We start from the raw sequence: 23,934 nt of genomic DNA on the forward strand, positions 1-23,934 counted from the left end.
TTTCATTAACACAATCTCAAGAGGTCCCTTAATACTGTTTGCTAATTCTTTTAAACTCCTAATTTCTTAGTTTTTCTGCTCTCCAAACATTGTTTTATCTTCCCCATCTTCAAGTTTGAGCATGCCTACTCCATCCCACTTGGAATCCTTCATATGTCCTAAAATTCCCTCCCTACCTGATCTGGCCCACAATTACCTCTTTTTCTTTTCTTTTTTAAGATTTATTTTTTTAAAAAAGATTTTATTTATTTATTTGAGAGAGAAAAAGAGAGTACGAGCGAGTACGAGTTTGGGTGGGGGCAGGCTGGGGGCAGAGGGAGAAGCAGACTCCCCAGTGAGCCAGGATCCTGGCCCAGAACTCAATCCCAGGACTCTGGGATCATGACTTGAGCTGAAGGCAACTGCTTAACCAACTGAACCACCCAGGACCCCCCACGATTACCTCTTAATGCTCTACACCAGCGCTTTCTACTTACCCCTTGCTCTTTCAGTTCCAACCACATTCCTCTGTCTCAAAAAAGCCTGGAAGTGGGGGCGCCTGGGTGGTCAGCTGCTTAGGCATCGGCCTTTTGGTTCAGGTCATGATCTCTGGGTCCTGGAATCGAGCCCCACATCGGGCTTCACTTAGCAGGGAATCGGCTTCTCTCTCTCCTTCTGCCCCTCCCCACTGCTCATTCACTCTCTCAAATAAATAAATAAAATTTTAGAAAAAAAATCTGGAGTACTCCTGCTTGATGGTCTTCATACACAGAAAACTCTCTTACCTCCCTCAAGTCTCAGCTCAAATATCACCTTCCCGATAGTCTTGTTTCGGGTGAGATGGTTTTTCTCTCAAGAAAACAACTCCAAATGAAACATGAGCTGATGATCAGGACTTAAATATCTCTTCAAAATTCTAATCAAATTGGCTCCACCCAAACTCCATCATTTCTAGTCCAGTCACAATCGAATCCAGTCAACTAGCCAACCATCTCTTCTGAGTGAACTACTGCTCCTTGTTCTAGTAAATAGGCCTCATTTTCAATGTTACCAGCCCACAAAGCATTGGGTGTTTTGCCTGAATTCTTTTTTTCTCGGAGATTTCTTATAAGAAAATATAGAATAACTGCCATCCTTCAACAAATCTGAAATCATATTTTAAAAAATATTTTACTTATTTGAGAGTGAGAGTGAGTGCAAAAGCAGGCAGGAGGGGTAGAAAGATAGGGAGAAGCAGACTCCCTACTGAGCAGGGAAGCTGGATGCAGGGCTCGATCCCAAGACCCTGAGATCATGAACTGAGATGAAACCAGATGCTTAACTGACTCAGCCACCCAGGTGCCCCCTGAAATCATATTTTAAAAATAAAAACAATTTGTAAGCTCAAACAGCTTTTCCTGCACCCAGAGCTACTGTGGCTGAAGAAACTGCTAAGAAGACAGGATGGAAGTGAGTCAGGAGGAATGGCTGGAAGATGAAATGGAGAGGTTCGTGCTGGGCTCTCTACTACAAGATAAACCTAGGCTTACCTATGGGGGAGACAAATAAGCCTGCTTCTATCTTAAGTTGGTATGTGAAATCAGAGCAGACTTCCTAGAGATCCTGAATCTACTTGGAGTCACCTTACAAAATCACTGGAAATTCGTGAGTGACTGTTTCTGGACAAATTCCCTGGAGTTTGCCAGACACCAAGAGCACATTCATGTTCTGTGAGGTCTGAGGGTTCTACAAATTTTAGGGTCCTCCTAGGAACAGAAAGATTTCTCTGGGAACACTGCCAGCAGGGGAGGAATAGTAGTATAGGAAAGCTGACGCAGCTGTTAGAGCGCAAAACACCATTAGCATTTGGGTCTGCCCATGAACCATGGGGAAGAAAAGAAAACCTTGCCAAAGAAATGGGGTGAGGAGGAGCTCCTGGGAAAGAGTCAGTCACATTATGGTTAGGCACCAAGGCATTTACTCTTACCCTAGATTTTCCCCAATAAGACTATGAGTGATCACCTTAACTGCCACTGCTCGAAATAATGGAAACCACCCATATCTTCCACGGTTCCCAAGAGTCTTGGCACCAGAGGTCTCTCCACCTTATTCAAGGTCCATTCAGACAAGAGGAAGCTAAGGCTAGGGCCCAATCCTCTACCATCCCCGTACCCCGGAGAGGTCACCATGGTTTGGCTTCTTTATTAAACACAAATCCTTTTCCCTTTGGGTCTGGGGTCTGAGGCAAAAATAGCCAAGGAAGGGCTTGCTCTCTGTGACCTGGTGGCTTTTGTAGAAGTGTACCAAACAAATGTTTGCTGCAGACTCAAATGCCAATGGCAGGGGCACTTTGAGTCACTGGTGGTAGCTCTTGGGACCTTGGCTTTCGATGGACCCTAAGCCACTAAAGAATCTGCAGAGGTGGGATAAGGAGAGTCAGTGCTTTCCTCTCCTTTTCCAACTTTAGTGTCAAAGGCCAAAAGGAGGGCTTACAGCTGCTGAGACAATCTCTAGGTCTCTATAGAACTTGCTGCTAATAAATGCAGGTGAGGGGAGTAGATGACAATCTGGCTCATCCTTGAGGGAGCAGGACAAATGCAATTATTTAGACTCTAAAGATTGGGTGGAAGTCAAATAACATCTGTCTTTCTATTCCAGATTTAACTGATGAGCACTCAAGAGTCTTAGGGATCAGTGGTTACGAAGGAGAAGTAATGTCCAAAAACGACCCCACATGTTCACCCTAGAATGCCTGAACGACTTGCTAGTCCAGACCCCTGCCCCTTCCTGGATGGGAAGTGCTCATGTTCAGGTTCCTATGGGAATAATGGCTTGCTGCCCGTGGCTGGAGGACTCACCATCCAAAGGGACACAAGGTCTGCAGGTGCCTCCTTTAGTGCAGGGCCCAGAAAATATTGTAAATGACTGGTATGACATCTAGACAGCTTGATTCACCAAGCAGGCTCTATGTACCTCTCCTGATAAAGTCACTGTCACTGACTGTATATGAAGGAAGAGCAATGGGGGAAGGAACGCCTCCACAAGAACAGAACCAAAGTTGTGTCCAGCATGCCTCCTGAAATATGAGATGCCTCTCTGTGGAGATGCTAAAGAAACAGGAAGACTGTGTGTGCCTTAGTCTTGATGTGTTTCCTTAACTCATACCGTATAACTTTGAAGTATTTGTCTCCAAACCTTGTATAATGAGTGGCCACCCCTCCGGAACTATCTAGCATGAAAAAAATTTTCCCCATGAAGAAGGAACATTCAAAAGATAGGGAGAAAGCAAATACTAAGGTTCCCTCAGGGATAGTGTTTTTCCAGGCAAGTATATCTCGAGCAAAGAGGGATACTGATGGGTTAGGTGGGGGTACAAGAGAGTGATTGTAATCATGGACCCTTAAATCTATCCTGAGTTTAAACAAGAAAGGAGAACATGTGGGTGGTGATGGAGAATGAAACAGGATCCGATTTGTGCACTGAATTTCTCAAATAATCTTGATAGAGCACTAGGAAATGTAAGCTAGAAAGAGATTAGGATCTTGTAACAGATTTTTTTTTAAAGTTGGGCAGTTTTTAACTCAGTGTCCATTTTTGATGTCTTGAAATCTTTCTTTTTCACTTTATGTTATGAAACTTCAAACAGTCTGCCTCTACCCACATTATCTCACCCAAATTTCCCTTCCTTCCTTCTCAATCCTTAAATCCCACCCTTTCTTAAGTGCATGAACCTGACCCCTTTTCTTCCTTTACTGTCCCCGTTCTCTCAGCTCCCATAGTTCTTTCTTAGCACTTATCCTCCATACTTTATATAATGTGAACAGCAAGAGTTACCTTTACTTAGCATCTCACTTCTCCAGGCCTTTTACTAAGCACTTCCTAGTATCTCATTCAAACTTCACCATTACTCGATGAAGTTGGTACCATCATCACCCCCTTCTTATGGAGGAGAAAGCAAAGTCTAGAAAAATTAATACTTAACTCAATAGCTTGTGGTCTCAATCTCTAGAGTTATTTCTGTACTTGTCTAATCTTCCATATAAAAGTATTTTGAAAGCCTGGTCTGTGTCCTGTCCATTATCGTATTTTCCAAGAGATCTTGGTACTTTATAATAGCATGCGCTCCAAAAAAATTTTTTTGCACTCCAAAAATTAATTAAATAAATAATAGAGTGAGGCCATTTGGTAAATACTTGGAGTCTCTCTCCTCCTGGTCACATGCCATCTTCCTTACTGTGCTCCTTTCTTAAGAGGATATACTCCTCTCCACTGCTAATCTCATTTGCTTAAATCAACACGTCTCCCTTGTTCCAAGAAAGTCACTTAAATAATCACTATCATCTTTGCTTTTCTTAAATCATCAGTCATCCCTCTCTTTCCTAATTTAAGCTACTGTCCTTTCTCTCACTTTCCTTTCAATGCCTCAACAATTGAATGAAATTAGTCTTTGTTCACAAACTCATTTTCTTATCTTTCTCTCTTCTCCTCTGGTTCTACCCCACTCCTCCACTGAAATTGATCTCTAAATCATCACAGTGTCTCCTCCCCAAGGCTCCACCAGGGATCATACTGAATCTCACCACATCACAGATTGATGGAGCACCTTCCATCTTCCTCCTAAAACTCTGACCTCTCAGGCACTGTTGTTACTCTTCATCCTGGTTCTTCTCTTTCTCCCGGCTTCTACTTCCTCTTCCTGCCACATGAATGCAAACTTACCTCAAAGCTCAACTCTCTTAACTCTGTATTTCTTTCTCTTTTTAAATTTCCCATTTATGTTCATGGCTTTTTTTCGGTACTGCACTCTCTCTTCAAAGATATTTCTTGTCATAAGTTTCTATAATACTGACCTAACTCCTAACCTTGTTTGTCTTATCTTGGGACAGCCACAGAGCCCTTAGAAATCAACTGCTTTAGTACAAATTGATCATCTTTCTCCTAAAACTAATTTCCTCCTTTAGATCTCTTTATTTCATTTATTTATTTTTAAAGTAGGCTCCATGCTTGGCTTGAACTCAGGACACTGAGATCTCAACGCTTAACTGGCTGAGCCACCCAGGTATCCCACCCTGGATATCTTTATTCTGCAGTTAATACAGTCATCCATGGGCACTTGGGTGGCTCAGTGGGTTAAGCCGCTGCCTTCGGCTAGGGTCATGATCTCAGGGTCCTGGGATGGAGTCCCGCATCGGGCTCTCTGCTCAGCAGGGAGCCTGCTTCCCTTCCTTTCTCTCTGCCTGCCTCTCTGCCTACTTGTGATCTCTCTCTGTCAAATAAATAAATAAAATCTTAAAAAAAAATACAGTCATCCTAGTCACTGTCTGCCTCAGACTTTAGCCACTATTTCTGTTGATAATATCTAAGTCTGTGTCTAATAAAAAATTCCTTCTTGAGTCAGAAAATCTACTTACCATTCAATGAAAATAATTTATAATCATGGGATTTGATAGCTAAATAAATTCTGTTCTATAAGTGACTCAACTTTTTCCCTATTACTGGAGTTACTTTGTTTTCACTTTCCTAACAATCATTAGTTATAAATATGTATCCCATATTTCAGTACCTTAAACAGTATATCCAGTAAAATATTGGTTAAATTAATCAAATTCCTTACGTATGTGACACTGTAGTATTTAAATATCTTAAGGTTTTTAACACATATTTCCAAAACTCTTCAGAAAGAATGCATCATTTCATATCCTCACCACTGAGCAACTTTTCTTTGGGGGAAATAAAAGGAAAAAGAAACTACAATTTGGTAAGTAAAAAAGTGTAGCTCAAGTTTTAATTTACATTTCTTGGAGTACCATGAAGGTTGATTTTTTTTTTCTTTTGTGACTAGGAACCATTTGCATTTCATCATATGAATTGGTTCATATCCTTTGCCCATTTTTCTCTAATAGGGCTGGAGTGCTTTTTCTCATCTGCCTATATGAACATTTTACCTACTGCTCATATGAAAAATTTGCATATTAAACCCTGTTAAGTACATTCATAGGTTTTTCTCAGTTTCCCATTTCTTTATACTTCTTTAATTTTATTTAATCTAAAGTGCTTTTGATATATATTTCAGTGTTTTATGTTGTTGAGTCTCTCTTTTGCTTTGTATTGTCTTTCACATCTTTTAGAAAATTACTTAGCCATCCGGACACAGATAAATATTATCTTTTTTCATTTATATATGTTAATTGTACCTCTAACTCTGATTTTTTTTTTTCGGTTCCTTTCTCTCTTTTCCTTGTGGTGTTCCCGTTATGCTAATGTTGCATCTTTTTTTGTAGTTGTCCCACTGTCCTTGGATATTCTGGTGTGTGTGTGTGTGTTTCAGCTATTCTCTTTGCTTTTCAGTTCTGGAGGTTTCTACTCAGATATCTTTTTTTTTTAAAGATCTTATTTATTTATTTGATAGATCACAAGTAGGCAGAGAGGCAGGCAGAGAGAGAGGAAGGGAAGCAGGCTCCCCGCTGAGCAGAGAGCCCGATGCGAGACTCGATCCCAGGACCCTGAGATCATGACCTAAGCCGAAGGCAGCGGCTTAACCCACTGAGCCACCCAGGCGCCCCTCTAACTCTGATTTGAATTATATTTTAATTCTGTATTTTTTAATGTTATATTAACTTGTTTTATCGTTTTGTAGGGATGATGTGAGGAATAAGGCAGATGCAAACCTGATACTTGGTCCTTTAAATATACCCTGTTTATTGTGTTTTCTCTCTTTTTCTCAAGTTTACAGGAGCTTTTCTTTGTCCTAGTGGTCTTTTTTCCCAATCTCAAAATTCACGTTCTTTGGTTTAAGGAAAATTTTTAAGTTATTTCTTATTTCCTCTACTTTTTTCCTCTGTACATGAACTCCTGTTATTTGGATGTCAGACCTCATGGATTGGACCTTTAATTTTTGTGACTGTTCTTCTGTCAGTTTTCTGTCCTTTTGTTACTATGCTTTGTCTTCTAAAAAATGTCCTTATCTTTACCTTCCCAAACTCCTTCTGTTGTCTTTTCTATCTCTCTCAAAATTTTATTTTCCAACAGGTCATTTTTTATCTCTTTTTTTGTGTGTGTATGTAGCTTCTTTTACCCCCCTCTTTGTGTCTTATTGTCTGTTCTTATTTCATGGCTGCATTTCTTCTATCTCTTTGAAAATATTAAAATGTCAATGGCTTTTGAAGGGTTTTTCCCCCCTGCATGGTCTGTGTTTCTTTGAAATTTCCTTTTATTAATTTTTTTGTTTCAGTTTCTACCTTTCAGTTTTAAGGCTTTCCTCAAATGTCTGCTGATCCTTAGTAGGTGCTTCATAGAAGAGTGTAACACAAAAACCCATTTAGAACCTCAGAGTGCGTGGTGATTATATTTCCCTACATGATGATCTGTCTGGGCTGTTTCTTGGGTGAGCCTCTGATGTTGGTATCTGGGGGGTCGTCATATTCAAGAGTGATGGATCTTCCGATCTTCCTCTTGGAGGGGACAGTCCTGGCTTTCCTACCACATGGAAAAAGGGTCCTGACATTTCTAATAGCAACTTATAAAGTTCGCTAGGTCAGCTTGTCTTCTCTGTAACAACCACAATCAACAAATGCTGGAAATTGCCAGTCCAGAGACCATCTTTTTCACCTAGTCTAGAAAATGAAGCCTAGTTAAGAGTGGAACAGTAAACTATTCCTAAAGGGAGGGAGAGGATCTGAGGTTCTAGCTGCTTTTCAGGCAGACTTTCAAGAAATCCTAAGCCTTTTGGGTTTTGTAGAGAGAATTGCATTGCCTCTTGGCTTTCCTCACTGCCAATTTAGGATTCAACTTCACAGGGTTTGATCAATCAGTTTCTACTCATCTGTTTTTAAATTCTACTACTATCTTACCTCTTTTACCATTTTTCTCTCTTTGTAAATTATTATGTGAACCAAAAATCCTGTTATTGTTACTTCATTGGAGTTTTGGAGGGAGCAAGTGAGTGAGTGTACTTAAACCACTACTTTTATCTTTTTGTTTTCCTCAATGACCTAACCCAAACCCTGGGCTCAGTCACATTCTCTGTCACTGACCCTTTATGCTCCTCCTCCCCTGCCTTCCAGACAAACACCTTCCTTGAAAGATCCTTCCCCACCAACCCTAGGCCTCCCCACCAACTATATGTCTGGGCAATGTATTTGGTGCTTAATACAAACTGTTGAAGTGGGAGTTCTCCAGAATGTTCTACTTGACAGTTAGCTTTCACCTCTAATGGGTACTTGTCTAGAGTCATAAATTCTTTCCATGAGATGTGCTTGCTTCTCTTTCCAAGATATTTGTATGTTTCTGCCCCACAAATTTCAACATTCTCCTCTTGATAAAGTACATGAAAAAGAGAAGATAAAGGGGACTTTCCCTGTACACTTTGTGCCTTAAATGCTAATATTTGATGTCTAGTTCCTATTCAGGTACATTCAGGAGTTTGGACATAGAGAAGATGCATGGTAGGAAATGTCAGGCATGAATACCATAGATTAAATTGTGACAGGTTGGGACTTGGACTCTATTTTATTTTGGGGGGAGGACTTGGCCTTTAAATCAACTTAAATGTCACATTATGGAAAAAAGTCACATTATGATTTCATTGTGACATACACTGAACATGGGAATATTAACCTCATTAGAGTATTTTCTGTTTACTCTCCTCTGTTACATGGATACAATGGTATCTAACAACAGAGAGAGGCAGGAGCCAGAGGTCTTTTTTGAATCCCTTATCTCCAGGACATAGCCACTCTATGGAGTTTTGAAGCAAACATGCTTCTTTGAACTGCATTAATTTTAAATAATTTTTTTTTTTTTGAGAGAGAGAGAGAGAGAGGGAGGGAGAGAACAAGTGGGAGAGGTACGGAGAGGGAGGGTACCGAGAGCAGACTTGGTGCTGAGCATGGAGCCCAATGTGGGGCTCAGTTTCATGACTGTGAGATCATGACCTGAGCTGAAACCAAGAGTCAGAGGCTTAACCAACCGAGCCACCCAGGCACCCCTAAATACATTTCTTGAGTAGTATGTAAGTCTGGTTCTTGGACTTTCCCAAAGATTCTAAACTACTTAATGCTTGGGGAAAAAAAATAATGTTTGCCCTACAACAGTGAATTCTGTATGATGCACCTAAAGAACCCCGACCAATACACTTCCTCTCCCTCATTCCCATTCCCCCAAACAATCACTCTTTAAATATTTTAGCTGTTTCTTGCATTTTCTTTTTCTAATATTTCTAGACTCTTAGTTTTAGATATTATAGACAGTCATACTATAAAAGATGTAGATTTAACTGTCTTATGCTCCATCCCAACACAGACCTTCCCTACCCCATCCTCTCATATAGTTATATCAATTTTTTTAGTTAAATCAAGTCTGTATTTTTACCGTGCAAAACTAGTTACAGTGGAGTCATGCTGTACACTATGATTGCATTTCCACATAATTTTATTTATTGGGGAGTTAATAACTGTTTCATTGTTTCATTTGCTTGGTTTTATATGTATTTATTCATTCCCAAATTCATTTCCAGCAGTATAAATGTCTTAAACACATTAGGTACTAAGTCAGATTTCTCTCTTCAGAAATAGTCTTCCTAGAGCCCTCCATATGCTTACTTGAATCTGGACTGCTTAGTCTTTAGATCACTGCATATTCTGCAGCCTGGGGTTTCTATTTATCATAACCCTGGGGTTTCACCTTCCCTATTATGTTAGATCCCTGATTCCTCTCGTCCCAGTCTTTTTTCCTGGTTTATTCCCTTGTGTTGGTGGAGCATACCCACCAGGATCATCCTTTGAGGTTACATTAGAATTTATTAAGTAGCTCACAGAATCTCCAGAAGGACCAGAGAATAGGTTTTGGAGACTGTGCTCCTAGGAACAATACCAAAATTATCCAACAATCTATATTAAAGTATTGCTATACTTTCTTTGGTCCAAGGTACTAAAGACCATGAGAAATGGACCTTACCAACTACGGTCTGTGGCACGGCTGCCTCTGAAACCTGTCTCTCACCACCTCCTCCAGGAACAGATCCTGCACAAAATCAATTTTCTCACATTTCTTCAAATTGAGGTCTTCATGGAAGTGTCTGGTGGGAAGAGCCTAGGTCATATGTCTATGTCTTTGCTGAAACAGATCTTGGATAATTGAGTTCTGGCTTCAAACTTGTCAAGGCAGTGGTCCTAATATGTGAATTTCCCCAAATCTAAGAAGGGAATTCAAAGTTGGTCACAAATATAATAACTGTCTACTAAAGTTTGCACACCTGAAAAGGTCTTTTTTTTTTCCTACCTTTACTTTTCTCTTTTGGGATTCTGAAGATGAAACTGTTCCATTGAATTCTAGCTTCTAGAAATCCAGAACCAATGTGTTTTCTGATCCTTCTTGTGCAACCTGTGTTTACTCTCTTGACACTTTTAGGGTATTTCTTTGCTCCTTATTTTGAGCTAGACTTTCTGATATAGAAACTCATGTTCTTCATTGCTGTGAAACTTTCTGATAGCCATTTCTTTTCTTTTCTTTTTTTTAGCCATTTCTTTAAATATTTCTTCCCACTACATATTCAGTTCTCTCTCTCTCTGGAAATACAACTAATTGGTTATTAAACCTCTTGGACTGATCCTCTCATTTTCTTATTTTTTTCTCCTATTTTCCATCTTTTTGGTTTTTTGTTATATTTTATTTTCCAAATCTTTTAGCAATTATTTTTAATGTCCAGAAATTCTTTTTTGCTCTCTGAATATTCATTTTACTATGAATTTCTGATATTTTCCATGCCTGTAGGTTTTTCTCTTCTCTCTCTAGAAGTATTAATTTTAGGGATCTTTAAAAGTTTCGATTGCTCTCTACATTGTATCTGTTCCCCCTGAATTCACCCTTCCACCATGTTTTGGTTTCTGTCTTTCATGTTAAGTGCTTTCCTCATAGTTATTCTTGCCTTATGTTTAAGAGTCAAGCACTGAAGAGTTACATTTGCTATGTATGACTGGTAAGCTTCACTGAGAATGCTCTGATAGGGATCCAGTCATTTCCTTTGGGGATGGGGCAACTGTCAATACCTGAAGGTAAGAGTATAATGAAAAACTTTAAATTGATGTATCAATTTCATTTGAAATTGGGGCTCAGAAATTTAATTTTCTGTTTTTGAGAAACATTAAATATCAGAGATTACATAAACAAAATCTACATTCCAAACAGAATTGACATTCTTAGTATTTTGTCATATTTGCTTCAAGTGAGTTTTTTTAAAACAGCTTTATTGAGATATAGTTTACAGAACAAATATTTCATCCATGATTAATGTACAATTCAATAATTTTTGGTATATTCACACAGCTGTACAACTATCACCATAATCTAGTTTTAGAACATTTGCAACACTCCAGAAAGAAGCCTAATGCCCATTTTCAGTCACAACCCATTTCCACCCTCAGCTCCAGGCAATTTGCCTATTTTGGACATTTCATATACACAGATCATATGAAGTTTTTTGTCGCCTTGTTCCACTTAGGTTTTTGAGGTTCATCCCTGTTGCAACATGTATCAGTATTTTGTTTCTTTTTATGGTTGAATAATACTCCATTGTTATGAATATACCATATTTTAGTTATCCACTCACCTGTTGATAACATTTAGGCTGTCTTCATCTTTTGGCTATTATGAATAAGGATGTTATGAACATTCATGTACAAGACTCTGTGTGGACACATGTTTTTATTTTTCTTGTGTAGATACCTGGGAGTGGAATTGCTGGATCATATTTTAACACCTATGGTTTAATGTTTTGAGAAACTGCTACACTGTTTTTCTGAAGGGCCTGCAACATTTTAAATTTCCACCAGCAATATATGAGCATCCTTGTCTTAACATTCTCACCAACACTTGTTATTGTCTTTTTTTTTAATAGTACTTCTACTTCATATGAAGTATCTTGTAATTTTGATTTGTCTTTCCTTATTGACCAATTTGATGCTGAGCGTTTTTTCCTATGTTCATTGCCATTCATGTATCTTTACTGAAGAAATTTCTATTCAAATTCTTTGCTCATTTTTTGAGTTGTCTTATGGAGTTACAAGAGGTCTTTATATGTCTTGGTTCTAAGTCCCTTGTTGAATATATCATTTGCAAATATTTTCTTCCATCTGTGGGTTATCACTTCTCTTATGTCTTTTGAAGCGGACAAGTTTTGAATTTTGATGAAGTACAACTTATTGCTTGTGCTGCTGCCTAGCCCAAGGTCATACAGATATATTCCTGTTTTCTTCTAAGACTTTTATAGTTTTTGCTTACATTTAGGTCTCTGATCAATTTTGACTTAATTTTTGTATATGGCATGCGGTCAGGATCCAAACTCATTCTTCTGTATGTGGATATCCATTGTTCCAGCAACATTTGTTGAAAAAACTATTCTTTCACTGTTGAATTGTCTTGAAACCTTTGTTGACATCAACTGGCCATATATGTAAAGGTTTATTTCGGGCTCTCAATTCCATTCCATTTAATTGTGTATGTATACATACATGTATGCACACACACACACACACACACACACACACACTCTCATACCAATGTCTTAATTATAGCAGCTTTATAGTAAGTTTTAAAATCAGGAAGCGTGAGTCCTCCAAATTTTTTGTTCCTTTTCAAGATTGTTTTGGCGACTCCAGGTCATTGTGTTTATATACCAACTTTTAGTTTCTAGGGTTGGGGGGGGGGCAGAAGGAATTATAATAGGATTGTATAGAACTCATAGATCAATCTGGAAAGTACTGCCATCTTAACAAAATTAAGTTTTCTGATCCATGAATATGGAATATCTTTCTATTTATTTAGCTCTTCTTTAATGTTTGGTAGTTTCCAATGTAGAAATCTTGCACTTTTGTTAAATTTACTCCTAAGCATTTTATTCTTTTGATGCAAACAGAATTGTTTTCTTAATTTCATTTTCAATTCAGATTGCTCATTGCTAGTGTACAGAAATCAACTGATTTCTATATAATGGTCTTGCATCCTGAAATCTTGCTGAACTTACTCATTCTAGTAGTCCTTTAGTGGTTCCTTAAGATTTTCTCTATACAAAATCATGCCATCTGTCAATAAAGATGATTTTATTTCTTCCTTTCCAACTTTGATGCCTTTTTTTCTTGCCTAAATGTCCTAGATTAGAATCTTCAGTGTATGTTGAATAGAAGTAGTGAGAACAGACATCCTGAAGAATCTCATTCCTGCTTCAAGTATTTTTAAATAGAAGAAATAAATATTTCAGATCATGTAAACCCCAAATCTTAATCTGCTTTTCCTCTCCAGCCCCATAAACAACAACTATTATGAATTTGGTGTATTGATTGGTAGATGTCTTTTCATTTGTATGTGTGTATGTGTTCTGTATCAACTAATAATATGAAGTATTGTTTTGCTTATCTGTTATTTTATATAAATGATTTCATAATGTGCTATTTTTTTCAATTTTTAAATTCAACATTGCTTCAATTCATATATACAAATATATATGTATATAGTCTGTCATAAGAATATATTTAATGCATTTCTCTATTAGTGGGTATTTAGATCACTTCCACTGTTTTTTATTATAAACAATGCTGCATTAAAAACCTTTTACATGTGTTCTTAAAAATTTTATGCGAAAATTTATCTAGGACACATATTTTTAGGTGATACAGAAACTACATTTTGTATTTTATTAGGCAAGGTCAAATTGCTTTACCTAGTAATTTTCATAATTAACACATGCACTAGCAGAGTAAGATAATTTCTCCATACCCCCAGATGCACTTGATAATGTCAAAGCTTTAGTTAACTATCTGATTGGCAAAATAACATATCCCCTTTTATTTTATTGTGTGCGCTTGTTTCCTGATGAGGTGACATGCTTTTTCATTGATTATTGACCTTCTGTGGGTTTCAGTTTTATGAATTACCAGTTACATCCTTTGCTCATTTTTTCTGGTTAGTTTTGTTTTTCTACTGATTTTGTAAGAATTCTTTAAATGTCTGTGATACCAATGCTATGTCTACTGTATTGGTATAAGTATCCTACCTCATCCTACCACCTCTATTTAAATTTGCTTATGGAAGTTTTTTAGTTATTTTGAAAAATTAAATGTAATAAAACTTGTTAATCTTTCCCACTGTGATTTGTTTACTTACACCCTGTTTAAGTAACCCACTGTTTCTTGAAATCACAAAGATTTAATTTTCTTTTGTTTTCTTTGTATTTCATCTTTATCTGTTTCATTCATTTAGAATGTTGTGTCACTGCAGTTGGGAGGTAGGGATATATATTGTTATTTTTGCTTTTTTTTTTTTTTAAGAAATCTAATTGTCTACCACCATTTTCCCCACTGAGTTGGAATCCTACACTCTCATATTCCAAGTTCCAATATAAGCATGGCTCTCTTTCTAAACTTTCCATTCAAGTCCACTGAGTAGCCCATTTCTGTGCTGAGCCTATACCATTTCAATTATAATAGCTTTACAATTACTATTTTTAATTGGTAAGGCAAGTCCCTATGTACTTTTCCAGAATTAATTTGGGTAGATTAGTAGAGTTAAATTTCAGCATTAATTTTAGGACACACTTTTCAGTTTCTGCAAAAATCCTATTGATTTGAATTGAAATTTTATGAGTTAAAGAAAAATCTGAGGTACACATAGCTCCCATACTGATAATTCCCATTCATTAACTGGTATTTCTCCATTTACTCAGATCTTGTACATATTTCAAAAAGGTTTCAGAATTTTATCCATAATGTATCTGTTGCTTTAGATACATTCTTAGGATCAACTTAGTTTTTTGAGTGTATTGTGATGACACTTCTTTCTGTTAATTTTCATTATTTTTTATCTATATATTGTTTCACTTTTACCTCTTTTTTCTATTAGTTATACTAGCCTGACCACTGATTCTAGAGTGTTCTGTATTTCCACACAGATGGTGATATTTTATGGAAAAAAAAACCCACAAAAATTATTTCTCTTCTTTTCCAGTAGTCATAGCTTCTTTCTTTTTTCTTCTTCTTCTTTTTTTTTTTTTTGAGCTGGGCAGGAATGGAAGTCTTATATAATTAGATATGATCTCTAGTAAAATAGTGAATGTTTACTGATTTAGTAGAAATTCTACATTTATTTCAGATTTTATTAAGAGTGGTGCTTAACTTTAAATTACATCATATCATTTATCACCTAATCTGACACACTTTTGAGAGTGACAGGGACCCAAGAAAGATAGACATAAACCAGGACTCTACTAACTGACCAAATATTTGAATATTTGAACAACATAACATTGTATAGAATATAGAACAATACAGAATATTTGAACAATGCAATCTAAAAATTGACCTAATGGGCATATATCAAACTTTATACTCCCAAACCACAAAATGTAATTTTTTTTCAAGCACTATGGAAACTTTACAAAATTGACCATAGAACTGTGGCAATAAAACCAGTTTTAACAAATGCCAAAGGGCTAAAAGCAGGCAGGACATAATTAGAAACAATAAAGTTAAAAATTAATGCTAAAAAGACATGTAGAAAACCCTCAATTTTATAAAATTAAAAATAAATTTCTATACAAACCTTTAATCAGAAAGAAATAAAGATGAAATTAGGAAATATTTTATGGGTATTCTGCATTTCTTGTGGGATACTAGGAAAACGTATTAAAAGGAAGATTAGTATAGACTTAAATAAATATCTAAGAAAGGAAACAAAAGAAGTCTGAAAAATTCCATCTCAGGAAGTTAGAAAAAAAGCAAAAAAAAAGGTATAAAAAGAAAATAATAAAAATACAACCAGAAATGGATGAAATACAAAACCAATATAAAATAGAATGAAAAAAACCGAAAGTTGTTTTTTTTGAAAAGCTGAATAGAACGACAAACCTCTGGTGGAAAGAGTTGTTTTTTTTTAATATTTTATTTATTTATTTGAGACAGAGAGAGAGAGAGCATAAAAAGGGGGAGAGGGAGAGGGAGAAGCAGACTCCCCACTGAGCCAGGAGCCCGATGCGGGACTCGATCCCAAGTCCCTGGGATCATGACCTGAGCCTAAGTCAGATGCTTAACCATCTGAGCCACCCAGGCACCTCACCTCTGGTGAAAATAGCAAAGACCAAAAATAGAAGGCACAAATAACCAATATCACTAAAGATAAAAAGATCATCACTATAACCACGGCAGACATTAAAAAAAAAAAAAAAAGATGGTACAAACTACTTGAACCCAACCAATATATTTTAAAATTCAGATTAAACAAATTCTTAGAAAAACATAACAGAATGGACACAAGAAGAACGAGAATACTAAGTACATCTATAACCTTCAAGAAAAGTGTAACAGTAGCCAAAATTCTCTTCACAAAGAAAATTCGAAGCCCAGATGACCTAATCAGCAAATTTTACCGAACATTCAAAGAAGAAATAACACCAACCTTAGACAAATTTCCCCAGAGAGAAAAATTTCCAATACATTTTATGATACAAATTTTATGATAAAAGTCTCCATGAAGACACTATGAGAAAGGAACATAATGGGCTAATCTCACTTACAAACATAGATAAGAAAGTCCTAAAGAGAATTTGACTAAACTGATTCCTGAAATATATTCATCATGATCAAGATGGGTTTATTTCAAGAATGAAAGGTTGACGGTTAAGCAAAAAAAATTAACATATAACACACTAACAGACTAAAAGAGAACCTCACTAGATGTAGAAAAGTGATAAAACTCACCATTCATTTCGCAAACTAAAAATTTTAGGGAAATTTTATTGAATAAAATGCATCTACCCTAAACCGTCAGGAAACATCATACTTAAGAAGGAAAAGTTAAAAGTTTTTCCTTTCTGATCAGGAAAAAGACAAGGATGCCTGTGGTTTCTTTATTCAACATTGCCCTGGATGTCCTATCCAACATAAGACATATCAAAGAAAAAAAAGAGGGGAAAGGGAAAGATTGGAAAGGAAGAAACAAAGTTATCATTATTCCCCGATATCACTGCATATGTGAAAAATCCAAAAGACCTATAAATAAGCTATTTTAATTAATAAGAGGGTTTGGAAAGGTCTCTGAATTTAAAACAGCAATATATAAAAAACAATTTATATATACCAGCATCAGTTAGAGAGCAAAATTTAAGAACAAGGCCATTTACAATAGTATTAAAAATTAAGTGGCACCTGAGGCTAAAGCTAACAAAATTTTGCAATTCTTCTGTAAAGAAAGTAACACAAATTTACTTAGAGGCAATAAAGTAGACTTGAGTGAATAGAAAGACATAACCTATTAATAGATTTAAGATTCAATATTGTTGAATTGTCAATTCTTCTTATATTGATCAATAGATTCAATGTTATTCTAATCAAAATCCCAAAAGTATTTCTGTAGAACATACACACTTTATATTGAGGCACAAAGGGCCAGGAATCATAAAAGAGAGACAAGACTAGAAGACTTGCTTTATCAGATTTCAAGCCCCCTCTGTCACACTATGCACAAAAATGAATTCCTAGTGGGACTGTGTAGGATATAACTACAAGACTTTCAGAAAATAATATCCAAGAATATCTATATAACTGTAAAGTAGGGAAGACTTTCTCAATACTATGCACTAAATAGAAAGGAAAAGACTGATCAATCAAAATACCCAAATATTAAAGACTTTTTATATGTCAAAATATACCAAAATGAGGAGCCAAGAAATGGAAAATACACATGGAGCACAAATAAGTGACAGAACTGACGCCTAAGGTATTAAGAGCTCAGAGGAACCAATAGAAAAGACTTAAAGAGATACATCACAATAGAAATCCAAATGGATATTAAACATATGTAAAGTGCTTGGTAATCAAGAAAATGCAAATTCAGACCTCAATAAGAGATTACTATCACCCACCAGGTGAGTGGAAAGCTGGACAGTATCAAGTGTGGGATGACTATGGAACAAGAACTCCCACCTTGCTGATGGGATATATACAAATTATATGTACACACATGCATCTCTGCACATGCATTATCTGTAACACCCATACTAGAAACCATAACTGTTAGAATAAATAACATATATTGTGTATTTTTACACAATGGAATTCTATGTAGTCTACTACAGCTACACAATATACATGATTCATTCATATAAACATTTTGAACACTTTAAATACAGTTCAAAAACTGGCAAAACTATTATCATTAAGAAATATATACGTAAGCATTCATTGAAATTTATTTGGGTGCTATATGATTAAAATTTGTAAATCTTCAGTGTTTATTAAATATGATGTGTGTTCTCTTGTTTTAAAGAGTTTTCTATAAATCTATAATTGCAATATACAAATATATATGCATATATAAATGCAATAAGGATATTTATCTATATACACAATTCATCGATGTTGTTAATCTGTCTGCTTGTTCTATCAATCTGAGAAAAATGTCCATTAAAAAAATTCCCATTGTAATTGTGGGTGTTTTTAATTCTTTATTTTTGCTTTATTTTTCCAGACTATGTAGTTAGTTGCATACATTTTCATGACTAATATTTTTGGATTTTTTTTTTATGATTCGATAAAGATGACCCTTTCATGTCCTTGTTAATGCTATTCTGCTTAAAAAATCCTTTTGATAATTCATGTTGCTACATAGTTTTTGGTTGGAATTGCTTAGAATTTGCCTGGTATGCCTGTCTATTTTTCCCCATTTTAGTCACTTAGTCTTAACTGTTTTTTAATATGTTCATTTTTAACTATCTAGGTAATTATGGGCTGGCCAACTAATGAGGTAGCCATGGGCTCAGATTATGTAAAAGGTGGTTAAAGTGTACTATTATCTAGTAAGCTAGCCTGACCAGCAGCAAATTTCATTTTGAAGCTGGGTCATCTGTCTGGGCCCCAGAGCACCTTCATTTAAAATCAGGATTTTGTCGGTGTAAGGCAAGCTACTTTGGTTCCCTATTCTTGTCAAAACAAAGTTTCAGCTTTTTGTCTTAGAAAATTGATTATTTTCTAGTTAAAAAATTTAAACAAATGCCATTATGTTTATGTATTTATGTTTACTTTAAAATGTGATTTCTGACTTGTGACCATTGGGTTTTTCCCCTTCGTTTTCTTATTAAAAGCCTCAAGGAAACATTTTCAAGAAAAATTTTCAACTTGTGGGTTAGTAACTTTGTAAACGAGAGGGTTTACTGGAATTGGGGACAATGATTCAACTGAAAGAAGAGGGAGGTTGGGTTAAATTACAGTTGTGATTGGACTGGGGGTAGGGCTGACCGAATTAGAATTTTGATAATACATATAGAGCCTGATAACCACATGACTTCTCATTTAGTGATTCTTTCCTGAAAAGAAACCATCTTTCTTGGCGTATCTTCATGTCAAACCTGGATTTCAGACTAGCCGAATGTAAATTACTTTTTTCTCCTTTAAAATATAAAAGAGATTAAGGCAACAACTTTTTACATCAAAATGTGATTTTTTTCTTCTTAAAACTCATTCACTCACCATCTCACTCATTCATTCATGCATCCACTCATTCATTTACTTATTTGGAAAAAATTTGTGGGCACCTCTTGGTGCCAGGCACTATTTTAGATGCTTGGCCTACATCACTGGGATAAACGAAGATTCTACCCTGGTACAATTTGTATCTTAAATGGAATAGGTAGAGAAGGAAATAATACACATAACTTAAATTACACAGGACGATGGAAGATGATACATGCTATATAAAAAGAAAAGCATAGCAGAATAAGCAAGATAAGGAGTACAGGATGTTGGGGGACCAAAGGGGAGAATGGTTGCAACTTTAAATAGGGCTGTCACGGTTGGGTGACCTCATTTAAACATAGACCTGAATAAGACAAGTAAGAGGGCTTCTTGGCCAAGGAATAGCTAATGCAAGGGCCCTAAGGCAGGAGCTATGAGCAAATAGCACCAGTAAGGCATGTAGCCTAGAGAGGCATGAGCAAGAGAGGAAATCAGTTAGGTAGGGGAGAGTCTTGCAGGTCACTGTGAGCACCTTTTATTTTTACTATGAGAGAAGTAGGGAGCCAATGTCTGTTGTCTAACTAGATCCCCTTTTCTCCCGACCCCATACAATTGTATTGTTAATTTTTAAAAATTATTGCCAATCTGATACTATAATGTGATCATTCATTATTGGTTTCCTTTCATTTTCCTCACAGGGAGGTTGCATGTATTTTATATTTATTGTTTCTTTGGAATTGATTTCTTTGAATGGCTGGTTTATATTCTGTGCCCATTTTTTTTATTGGGTTATTTGTATTTTGTTCTATTAGTATATTAGTATGTTATATTAGTACATTAGTAGTAGCAGTAGTAGTAACCTTTTATACATTATAGGCATTATAAAATTTACCTGTTCATCTACCATTTATCTTTTGACTTTGTTTTGAGCATCTTCTGCAAAAAAATTAAAATTTTATATAGATAAATTTTTACAATTACTTCTTTTATAGCTCTTAAGTGTTCTGCCTTGCTCAAACGATCTTACAAACTCTAGGCTATACAACTAGTTCTTAAGTTTTTTTCTTAGATTTTTAAGGTTTATTTTTTCCTTTTGGATATTTAATTCAGCAGGACATAGTGTCTGTAAAAGCTTTTTTTAAATTTTTTTTTTAAAGATTTTATTTATTTATTTGACAGAGAGAGATCACAAGTAGGCAGAGAGGCAGGAGAAGAGAGGAGGAAGCAGGCACCCCGCAGAGCAGAAAGCCCAATGTGGGGCTCAAACCCAGGACCCCGGGATCATGACCTGAGCCAAAGGCAGCGGCTTTTAACCCACTGAGCCACCCAGGCACCCCTCTGTGGAAGCTTTGAAGCTGGAACTCCTACATTACGTCGTGCTACAAGGATAGTCAGTTTTGCAAACATAGTTATTATATAAAACATCCTTTTCACACTGAATTAAAAATCGTACCTTTGTCATTAAAATGAAGGAGTTTTTAAGGTTAAGCTATATTACATCATATCCAAAACCTGATAAGACAATCTAGAAGGGATGGATTCATAAATTACAGGAGAGAGGAAATATAGCAGGATGCCAGTTAATAAGAAGGTTGAAGGGATTGGGACCCAGACCACAAGGGAGAGGGCTTAGGTCCCCTCATCTCTCTCTACTAACCCATAGAAAGCTGAGGGTGTGGGCACAGTCATAGGCAGCTTGCTAGATCTGCTGAAGAGCACATGAGAAATCCTTACTTAAGAGCTCTTATTTTCCCAGGGAAGTCAGAAGTTCATCCACTCCTCAGGAAGAGGATGAGAAGGGAAAAGCGGGTGGAAGAGGGGCGTAGATTTGAAGAAAGAAGGGAATGTGGGAAATTCTATCATTGCAGAGCAGGAAAATAAACAATTAGAAGAGTATAAGTGGTTTGGCAGGCAGAATTTAGGGCACAACTGGATTTCTGTGGTAATGGGTTTCAAAGGAGAATTCATGGGAGGCTATATACGATTTTTGCTAGGAAAGATAGTTAAGGTGAATTTTAAGTTTTTGGTAAACTTTTAGTTTCTTTTGCTAATATTTTCAAACCATTTAAGTCAAAGGCTTTTAGTATCATTTATTAGTACTTTAAAGTCACTTAAGGAAAAACTTTTTAAGTTTGTTTTCTAATTTTCAGACCACTTTAAGTCAAAGCTTTTCATTTTGTGGGCTGATCATGTTGTATGTCGGGTGATTATTTAATCATGGTGATCCAAAGATTAGGTGGTAGGCTAAGAGAGAAATGAATCAGCATGACTGACTCAGGGCTAATAAGGGGAGTTGGAACATCAAAACCAGGGGTATCTTCTGTAACTGTGTGCCCACTTGCCCTTGTTACTTCATTCCTCCACCTCAGAGTGCATCAATCATTCATTCATTCATCATTCAACAAATACTTACTCAGCACCTATTATGTGCCAGGCACTGTTCTATATGCAGAGGATACACCAGTGAACAAGAGAGACAAGGTTCCTGCTTTCCTGGAACTTATGTTCTAATAGAATAGGAAGATAGACAATAATAATAAAATAATATTAATAATAGTAATAGCTAACATTAATTTAGCAACTACTGTTTGCTGTGACTGTTTTGAGCACTTTACAAGTATTCATTCATTTAAGCCTTATCATAACAATAAGAGGTAAAGACTAGAATTATCCCCATTTTATGCAAAGGACACTTGAGGGTCCATTATTCAATGGACCCTTTCTGGCAAGGTTAAACAGTCAGGAAAAGACACACCTGGAATTTAGTACCAAGTCAGACTATAGATCCCTTTCTCTTAAATGACTGTTGTTCTGCCCCTTGGACAAGAAACAAGGTGAGAAACAATAAACAGAATATATTTTGGTAGAGTTCAGTACTACAAAATAAAAAACAAACCCAGGGCCACATGATATTTGCATGTCAGGGGTGTGGGGTGGCGGCGGGGTGGGGAGGGGGGTATGAAGAGGTCAGAGAAAGCCTCACTGATGAGGTGACACTTGAGCTGAGGCTTGAAGGAGGTTACCACAGTTATCTTGAGGCACAGGCAACAGAGAAAACCTGGTGCAAAGAAATCTTATCCTTGTTTGTGAAACAGAAACACCGTGTTGGCTGTAGTTAGAGTTTAATACGTAATAGAGTGTCTGAATAAAAATGAAGTCAGGGAGATACGCAGGAACCAGACCCCATAGGGTCTCAGTACACATTAAGGAATTTGACTTTTATTCCAAGTGCAGTGGGCTTTTATGCAGGAGAGTTTTAACACTCCCTAATTCATAATTTTCAAAGATCACCCTCATTGTTACATGCAAAATTAACTGTATGTGGGCCAAAGTGGAAGCAGGAAGATCCATTAGGGAGCAATTGCAATCCAGGTGAAAAATCTTGGTGGCCTGAACTAGGGTAGTGGCAGTGGAATGAAATTTAGGGTATTGAGAGTAAAATTGGCAAGTCTTGCAAATAAACTAGATGTGAAGAGTAAAGAAAAAGGAATTTAATTAGGAGCCTTGGGGTTTTGGTTTACTAACTCGTACATGGTAGTGTCCTTTACTGAGATGTATAAAACTAGGGGACAAATACTTTCCTTAACAAAATTAAGATCTTCCTCTTGAAATTTATAAGGGAAAGGGCTCTACTTTTCTTTTAAAAAATTTTTTTAAGTTTCAAAGAGTTCTGGAAATAAAGTTTTTAATTTCATTTTATGAGCTCTTTACATTTGAAACCAAGTTGGAGGAGCTGAATTTTCATTTGTTTAATAAATATTTATTGACCATCTGTGGTCAAAAACCATGAGATAAGGATGGACTAAACAGACAAGAGCCCTGCTCCCAGTGCTTTTTTGGAAAGGGAGGCAGGATGATCGGTTATTTCTTTTCCCCCTGTTCGTTGTCTTATTAAAAGTTCACCTAACGCTTGAGTAGCCATCTTGTAATAACTGCATCTCGTAATTCTGGCAGTTGGGCCCAGCGTTCTAAATGCTCATAATCGGGTTAATAAATGAATCTCTGAATAGCGACATCTCCCCTCCCACTAGAACTTAGGCTTTTTTAAAAATAGAAATTTTAACAAACCATACGAATACAACCTTTGCTTTGAGGACTAATATTTTTGCAGGAATGGTACCTTTGTAAAGATCGTGGTTGCCCCCGTACATATTTGTTCCTTCTTCATATCCAATTAAATGAAAACACTAGTTTTTCCGTAGCCCAGCCCTTTAGGCTTGTTGGGTCTAGCTCAGGAGAGAGGAAGCAGAAGCCGTTGGATTTACACAGTTTGGTGTACTCCTTCTCTACGCTCTCTCTCGCTAGCCGGGAACCTGGAGTCGGCTACCCGGGGCTTTCCGTCCACGCAGCACCGGAATGAAGGAGTCTAGGAGGGGGTCGGGGAAGGGAAAGACGGAAGACACATTAAGGAATTGGTTCTTGAAGGTATAAAACGATGTTTCGGGTCTACTCTTAAGCACTGATTTCAAATGCCCGCCCCCTG

General features: G+C 36.6%; 1 long non-coding RNA gene across 1 annotated transcript; it reads right to left on the minus strand.

Moving 5' to 3' along the window:
• Positions 1 to 11,193: 11,193 nt before the first annotated feature.
• Positions 11,194 to 23,885, minus strand: LOC123949440. Its single transcript, XR_006820052.1, has 3 exons — positions 23,572 to 23,885; positions 21,865 to 21,958; positions 11,194 to 13,172 (listed from the first exon to the last, which is right to left on the minus strand). It is a non-coding gene; the product is annotated as an uncharacterized LOC123949440 (long non-coding RNA).
• Positions 23,886 to 23,934: the final 49 nt, after the last annotated feature.

This window comes from Meles meles, chromosome 8 (assembly GCF_922984935.1).
Source record: "Meles meles chromosome 8, mMelMel3.1 paternal haplotype, whole genome shotgun sequence".
Lineage (NCBI taxonomy): Eukaryota > Metazoa > Chordata > Mammalia > Carnivora > Mustelidae > Meles > Meles meles.